Genomic DNA, 8703 nt, shown 5'->3' with positions numbered 1-8703 from the left:
CTGAAGGATTGCTTTGTCTACATGTTACTTTCCTGCACAGTGGGAAAAACTTGATGCAGTTTTCCTTATGATAAGTATGTGTGTTTCCTATAAAGAAGAGGGAGATAAGTGCACCTGAATTTTTTCTGAGGGCAACCCAATCTACCCAGGTAATTTATCTTCCAAGGACCACAGAGAATTGGTAAACACATATCTACATCCACTTAAAATTCCACTTCCCCTGAGCAGATTTACCTAGCAGAGTGAAAAGGAAGTCTGTTGCAAAAGGAACGATCCACATCTGTTCTGCATCACCACCTAAAAAAACAATTTTTCAGGAAGCGGGCAAAAGTCCCAGGTCATCACCAGCCCAAAATATGGGGTGAATTAACACTGGGTTTATCCTAGATAAGTGTCTCTTGCAAAGGCAAGGCAGTTTTGTTACAAAATAGAGCAATGAGAGAGAAAAATATAGGGGGGAAAAATGCTTTTTGCTTGATTTATACCAGAACTTACTTTACACATATTTTCAGTCTGTCTCAGTAGGTATTTTATAAACTTTCAGGCTATGACAGCACAAAAAGAGGAGAAAAAAAGGACACATGGGATAAAAAGACAAATGCGAGAGGAGTTTGTTCAGTGACACACTCCTAAAATAGCAGGATGTATACAAAAAAGGAACAAAGCAGTAATGATGAATTTCCCATCCAATAGTACAGGTTAGAGGTCGAGCTGCTAGAAAACAGCTCCGTGGGGAAGGACCCGGTAATATTGGTGGACAACAAGATAACCATAAGCAGGTAGTGTGTTCTTATGGCCAAGAAGGCCAGTGGTATTCTGGAGTGCATTAAGACAACTGTGACCACCAGGTCAAGGAAGGCTCCCCTTCCTCTCTACTCTGCCCTAGTGTCTGAGTACAGTGTGCAGTTCTGGCCTCCCCAGTTCAAGAGAGAGAGGGAACTACTGGATAGATTCCAATAGAGGGATACAAATCCAAGTAAAATAACCAAGGGTACTAGAAGATAAGGTGCCTAATCAAAACTGCCCTACAGAACTGAAGAATGGAAAGCCAAAGACAAACCAGTAATGACTTGGAGATGCTACACTAGCATAAACATTAAAAAAAAAAAAAAAGGTAAATCACTACCCAATTAAAATGTTCTAGCAAAATCTCTATGAATACAGCATTAATACTGGAGAATGTATTTATTCATGAGAATACCACATCCTTTGTGTGGCATGTCAAGATAAGCACTGCCCATATTCCACGAGTGGAATGTTCAGCACTAGGAAAAAAGGCACAGCAAATCTGGCTGCGACACCTTCTAAAAATTCTAGTTCTACATACTCACCAGAAACCTTAAACAGTCAAAGATCCCATCCATGCTCAGAGAGCACTCTTTGTTCTATACCCTTATCTGTACCCATCTTGTGCTCTGCTAGTGTTCATCACACAGTAAATCACTTACCCTTGCTAAAATAGCACCAAACAGATAAAAAAGTGTTGTGGAGTCTCCCTCTCTGGATGCTTTCAAAACCCACCTGGATGCATTCCTATGTGGACTATCCTAAGTGATCCTGCTCTGGAAGGGGGGTTGGACCTGATGGTCTCTTGAGGTCCCTTCCAACGTCTGATATACTGTGCTATTGTGATTTCTCCCCAGCCATAAACTGTTAATTTTGTTCAGTCCTTCAGTGCTTCATCTCCCTTTCTCCAATAACAATTAGCAGTCAATTATTTGACATACCAACATGCCTACATATCAGAGACCAGAGTAGCAATTCAGCTGGTTAGGACCCTGCTCATCTCTTGTCTCTGATATATGATTAAATAGCTTCTTTGATGTTTGCTAAAGGGATTGCACACACAAAAAGCAACAAAAGAACATTCCTGAGTGAAAGTCACATGGCAAATTCAGAAATGTTTCACTTCAAGAACTCTATGAAAGCTAAATGCTGATAATCAAACAAACAGCATGCAGAGAACTATCTTCGGTGATTTAATAAACAAACAACAAAAACAAACCAGCTGATTCACCGAAGTCAGATTTCTTGCAGGCAGGGTCAATCTCACAGAAGGTTGTATTAAATGAATAAAAAAAAATTGTGCAACATAGTTGATGAAACAAGGCTTTCTTAATACCAAAACATCTAGGGCTTTTCCATTTTCATTTTGAAATCTGTGTTGTTCGCAAGAGCTGTGGTTTAAAAATTTCAAGCAAGTCAGGAAAAAGAATTACCCAAAGAAACTGTTCTTCAAACTCTATTTAGGAGTATTTCCTAATCACCATTCTCCCTCATTTTGGGACAAGAAAGCTTTTTTCCATTTCGATCAAATTCTGACTACACCAGCATGTACTTCTGCATGCAGTGTAGTTGTTATACTGTGAATAAAGAACCTAATCACATGCCTTTAATCTGTATAAAACAGTCTCAGTCATTGTTTGGAATTTCCAACATCTTTGCTGGAACCTGACAGGGCAGACACTTTTCTAACAGCTATGCAAGAAGAAAGAAGCTGAACAGTTACTGCTGTCTTCTATTTAGTTTTTAGCAGCAATTGCTACAGCACTGCCACAACAGCTACCACATGGCAAGACAGACCTTGCCCTATGTAATATCAGCCAATGCTGAATGTCAGGAGCATGGCCCTCTGCTGAGCCCCACTGGACCACCCAGCTGCAATGTTATTCACAGATGAAACTGCAAAAGTCACAACCATCAGTTTTCACAGCTCCAAGATTCAAATCCCTTAGTTTTGACACAAATCCTAGAGGGAAAGAGAACACTATCAGGCCAATGACACAAACGGGAATTTCAGTCTCCTTCCTACTTCTACAAGGTGTAGAAGCATCAGATTGCAGTCTTGGTCAGGATTCTATCAAGGTTTAGTACCAGTGAGAATCAGAAGAGGAAAATAGAGATTTCTCTATGTAAATCAGAAAAAAAAAAAAAAGAACGACATTTAAACATGTAGTTGGAAGCAGTAAACATGAGAGACAGCTAATGTCTTTTCCCAGCTCCCTAGCATTTCCCCTTGAAATACTGTGCCAACTTTTGACCACAGACGCTTATTCTAAAAATGCCAGAGCAGGAAAAAAAAAAAACAAAAAACACAACAAAACCAAATAAACCAACCAACAAACAAAACATCCACAAAACAAAACCAACAACAAAAACCCCCAATGAATGTATTCAACAAGTTCAAAGATTTTAAAAGCTTCAAATTAACTGGAAACAGAACAAGCAGGAAAGCTGCTTTCCTCTTTCTGTCTCTGAATTTGAAAAATAGGCACAAAAGAATAAGATACTTTTGTTCTAAAATTCTGAAGGACACAGTGACTGGGAAAGGTCAGTTCAGTTAATAACTGCTGATAACAGTTATTTTGCTTAGTATACCCTAAAGATGCCAAACATGTTGACATGTATTTAACGGCATATTCACTATTAATACTTCTTCATATAAAACACTATAAATTGGAATTTAAATGCAGTTTCTACCTAGATTTATCTTGATATGTTCTAATAGTGAAAAATAATGAATTTGGATCTAATCAATAGAATATAATTCATAATCCTCTGAATAAGCATAAGAAATAAACTTCTAAATATACCATGTAAAAAATGCTCAGCTCAACAAAAAAGCTGCAAACCAACTGTCATGGATTGAGTTGAACCTGCTGCTGTTACTCACACCATGCTGCAGCCATGCCAGCTTCAAAAGATGAAAGAGCTAACTGGAGCAAACTATTATGGGGCTTGAACTTCAGATAGCAACATGGGAAGCTTGCTGTTCCAGTTGCTGCATCTAGGTTCCAGGTGCCTGGGTGTCGGTCTTTTCTGCTGAGATGGCAGTGGGACAAAGAGGGATGGGGTAGTTTTCTGCCTTCGGCTTTTGGCTTGCTTGCTTCTGCTTGCTGCTGCTTTGCTCCATGCCTTTTCTGAATATAGGCTAAGGTAATTACGCACTTTATGCTATGTTTATCTGATTTTCACAACTCAGTCTATTCTTACCTCACTTTTTTTAGTCTCAATCTTGAGTTTTTGAGTGTTACTTTCCCTCACTTCTGTGTTGGGAAAATAGCCAGGTTAACCTGCTGCTTTGGTTTGACCCGTTTTGTCCTGATTCAAACCATGACACCAATTATTTGTTTGCTAATTAATATATTATACCATATAATAAGAACTCAATTTTCAGGGAGAAAGCTTAAAAGTACAAACCCAAAACAAGATTTAATTTATTTTTACATACTGGACACTTTTTTAACTACATGATTATATTCCATTTGATAATGGTCACTAAAAAAAAGGCCAAGACATCTGTATTCTAGAACTGAATTTTGGTGACACTACCAGAGAGAATTGCAGCACATGGAGTGGCATTGTATTCCTTATTCTTTTTTTCACTAGAAAGAGAAAATGGTCAAGTTGGGGCATAAACAGGCTTCATGCATGGGTATGGTGCTGGAGCCTTCTTTTGGCCCTGTGTATGAGAGACTACAAAGTCTGTTCTGGACACAGAAGTCCACCTGAGAGATAACTAATTACTCTTTAAACAGTTTGGGGGTTTGGTTTGGGGTTTTGGGGGGTTTTTTTGGTACATTTTTTATATTCTCTTTTGAAGGTTCTCCAATATTTTGCATCCATCCTGAAGAGCAGACACAGTATCTAAACAGTCAGAGCTAGATTTACATAAGTGAGCTACAGCCTCTGCTGCATTAATGCAGCAAACATATAACGTAACAGGGAAGCCTTTGCACAGCTAACCTTGGGCTTAGGTGTTCCTTATGACCTTTCACTGATGGATGCTAACACTTCACGTACCTTGTTATAGGAACACCAGATCACTATCAAACACTTACCTGCTACTTACATCTAAGCAGAACATTAGCCCTTTTTTCTCCAACAGCACTCATCTGAAATTGAAAGTTACTACTTTCTAAGAGTCTGTTGAACATGCTCTGTATTCTTTGGTCCCAAGTGTATTTATCTTGGTGCTGAATAGAGTAAGATAGCTGCCATATCACCTTGCTAATTCAGATTGTCTTGCAAATGTTATGTATCCTGTTTTTCTTCTGTTTGCTACCTACATGGTAAATTTTATTAACAGTATTTGTATCTGTTAATCAACATTGCCAGCTGAAACGCAGCTTAGTAGTGTGAAACTATACTTCAAAGAATCTACTGTGAACAGCTGCATTTTGAGAGCTGCTGGTACAACATTCTTCAATTGAGCATGTTCCCCAAAGCACCAAATAATGCAAGATTACCAGACTTACATGATTAGAAAAATCAAGATGTTTAACATTCAGTACTGCTACCTCTGTGACATAAATTTAAACTTAAACCTGTTACTACCCCTTTTGAGACTTCTTTTCTTACTGATGAGACTTTTGACAGAAGGATTTGAACTGGCCTTTCCATTCTTTTGCACAATACATGAAGCTTACTTCAATCATGAAAACATTCACTTGCACGGTTTCTTAATTCACAGGTAGAACATAACATAATACAAACATAATATAAACTTATGTTTCCCCAGGCAGCAGAAACTGTTCGAGCACAGAAGCAGCATGGGGCTAGTGTGTATAAAGCTGATATGTCACTTTGAGAAAGCTGGGGTGAACCCAGCAGTTAGGAAAGAGCTCTCCCTCTGTCTTTGATGACCGCATACATTGCAAACATTCTGAGAACTAGCTCTTACTCTTGCACACACAAAAAACCCCACTGTCAAGAATCTATATTACATTCTTCCCCTAAACGAATGCAAAGAGCTAAACGGGAAGTTTCAACTTTCACAGTCTCACGGAAAGAAAGAAACTGAAAGGAGACAGAAACATGCACTGCCTCACATCTGTGACCAACAGGTAATTGGAGAGACTGAGATGTGAATGCAACCAAGCATCACTGCTGGTCAGAATCCACTCGAGTGGATCTGCGGGGCTGAATATCACACTAGCCCTGCTCCATATTAACAAAACTAAGCATAGGGGCTTCTGCTCAGGCACGCCAAAGCCAAACAAACGAACAAACTGCCTTTCACTTACCGCAGTTGGTGAACGCGCGTTTCGCAGCACCGGGACCTCTGCGGTCCCGCAACTGCCGAGAGATACAACAAAATAGGAAGTTAGCAGGCTCACCGTTATCAACACATTTTCCAGTAATTGTTGAGAAACAAAAACCACCGCCCCCGCCTCACGGGGAGCGTTGCCAGACTGCACCGACTCCAGCTGCCTCCGCACCGGCGCGAAGTCCCGCTGTCCGAGGGAGCACAGACGCCGCCGTAGGGTAGCCGAGCGCGAAAGCCCTGCTTCCGCAGGCTGCCGGCGGAGAGAGCTCCCTAAAAGGGGGCGGCGCCGTGGGGCACGGTTACACCCGCCTCACTAAGTCACCGCCCCGAGGACGGTCGTGGGACCAAAGGGCAAAGTCTCTCCGACTCACCAGGCTTCTTACCACTGCCTCCCGCCGCGCCCGGACCCGCGACGAGCTGAGGGAGGGATGCGGGGCCGTCCCCCGCCGCGGCGACCCCCACCTGCCGAGCGGGGCTGCGGCCTGGGGCGGAGGTGGGGCGCAGACAGGCAGCCGTGGGCAGGCGGACGCGAGCGCTGTCCCAGCCTGGGGACAGCGTGCAGCTCCCGCGCTGCAGATGTTTAGGCACAAATAGTTTTAGAGGGCATTAAGTCTGCTGTACACTGATGTGCACAGCGACGTTTGATACAGATAGAACAACGTCTTTAAGTTGCATAAACATGCAGAGTGAAACAAGCGCTTTAGGTCATTGCCATCACCGAGGGGCACTGACGCTTGCATATTTCATACCTCTAACTACCAGAGAAACAACTGAAACACAATCCCTTTTAAAGCTAACAAATGTATTCTAATTAATGGCTTAGAAGAAAACTGAAATCAGCAACATGAAAAGGAATAAAGGGAATGAGAAGGGATGTTGCATTTAAAAGAGATACTGTTAAATAAGTAAGTGTGAATCCAAAGTCCGCTATAATATGCCTCTTACTAAGCACTGACAGTCCTTTCTAAGCACACACTCACCGAGAACATATACTGTATTTTAATATCTTAATACAGATGTCATCTAGAGGTCTTGGCCCCAATTCAGGAAGACATCCATAACAGAAAATAAATGTGTTTATCCTACACTTGTGCCACAGGAAAGATAAGCTGTACGTCTCAAAACATACGTTTATTTTAAAACTGGTGACTCCTGAGCTGTCATCCTAATCAAGTATCTCTCCCATTCACCTCCACATAAGGGAGATGCCACAGGTCTGGGATGGTTGTGCTGGCTCCCTGCTCCATAGCTGCTTACCATTGTAGAATCATAGAATGGTTTGGGTTGGAACAGACTCCAAAGATCATCTAGTTCAATCCTCCTTGCAGTGAGCAGGGTTATTCTCCACTAGACTGGGCTGCTCTGAGCCTTGTTGAGCCTGACTATCTCCTGAGATGGGGCCTCAACTGCCTCCCTGGGCAACCTGTTGCGGTGTTCCACCACCCTCATGGTAAGAAACCTGTTCCTAACATCAAATCTAAATCTACTCTTCTCTAATTTCAAACCATTGCCCCTCGTCCTATCACTTCAGGTCTTTGCAAGCAGTCCCTCTCCTGACTTTTTATAGGCCCCCTTTAGGTGCTGAGAGGCCAGTCCTGGGTCTCCCAGGAGCCTTCTATTCCCCAGGCTGAACAACTCCGGCTTCCTCAGCCTACCCTTGTAGGAGAGATGTTCCAACACCTTCATCATTTTTGTGGCCCTCCTCTGGACCTGGTCCATCAGGTCCATGTCCTTACTGTGTTGAGGGTTCCAGAGCTGCATGCAGTACTCCAGATGAGGTCTTACCAGAGCGGAGTAAAGTGGCAGCCCCAGTCAGAGTACTCACACTGCCCCAACGTTAGTCTCCATGTCTCTCTCCCATCTCCAGGATCTCTCCTCACTTCCAAGACCTTCCTCCCTGCAGGATGTTCACCTTCTTTTCAAGCCCCAAGCCCCTGGCTTCCCCATGCAAAAGCACAAAGCATTATCATCCTACTTACCAATTCATGCGTATTCATTAATAGACTCAGGAAATGCCCTTTCTGTTTAGTTCAGGTAGATAGCAAGCATCAGGTTTGTACTCAAGATTTCAAAGGTTCCATTTCACAGCCTCACCCTATACTTGCACCATGATTACCTGTGGAAATTATAATCCACATTCACAATTTAAGCCTTTCCTTTTCCATTTGTTTTTGTTTGTTTGTTGGGTGTGTTGTTCGGGGTTTTTTTTCCAGTTGGTTGGTTGGTTTTGGTTTTGGCTTTGGTTGGTTATTTTTTCCCCTACCATAATGACCCAATCTAGTGTCTCCCTGTGGATCTCAGGCTGTGTGAGGGCAAAATTTCCCCATCTTAAGCCCTATGGCTCAGGACAAGCTGTTGAGGGATTGACACCCACTTCATTGACTTGTTCTTACTGCTGTGACATCCAGATCGTGTTTTTGCATGCCTTTTCCCCTCACAGCAGCCATTTGAACACACAAACTCAGCACTCACTCCAATTTTCAGTGCACTCATTAGCCTGCACCCTCTTTAAGCTAATAATGATGCTGCCACCTCTCTGTCATCCATGACCTCAGTATAAGGCTGCACTATGAAGTGCTTTGATGTTTAGATTTCCTTCTGCTATTTAAAAGTATTGTGATACATTGTATGCATACTGTATTTTGAAAACTTCT

Source organism: Indicator indicator, chromosome Z, assembly GCF_027791375.1.
Source record: "Indicator indicator isolate 239-I01 chromosome Z, UM_Iind_1.1, whole genome shotgun sequence".
Classification (NCBI taxonomy): domain Eukaryota; kingdom Metazoa; phylum Chordata; class Aves; order Piciformes; family Indicatoridae; genus Indicator; species Indicator indicator.
This window is presented reverse-complemented; position numbering follows the sequence as displayed.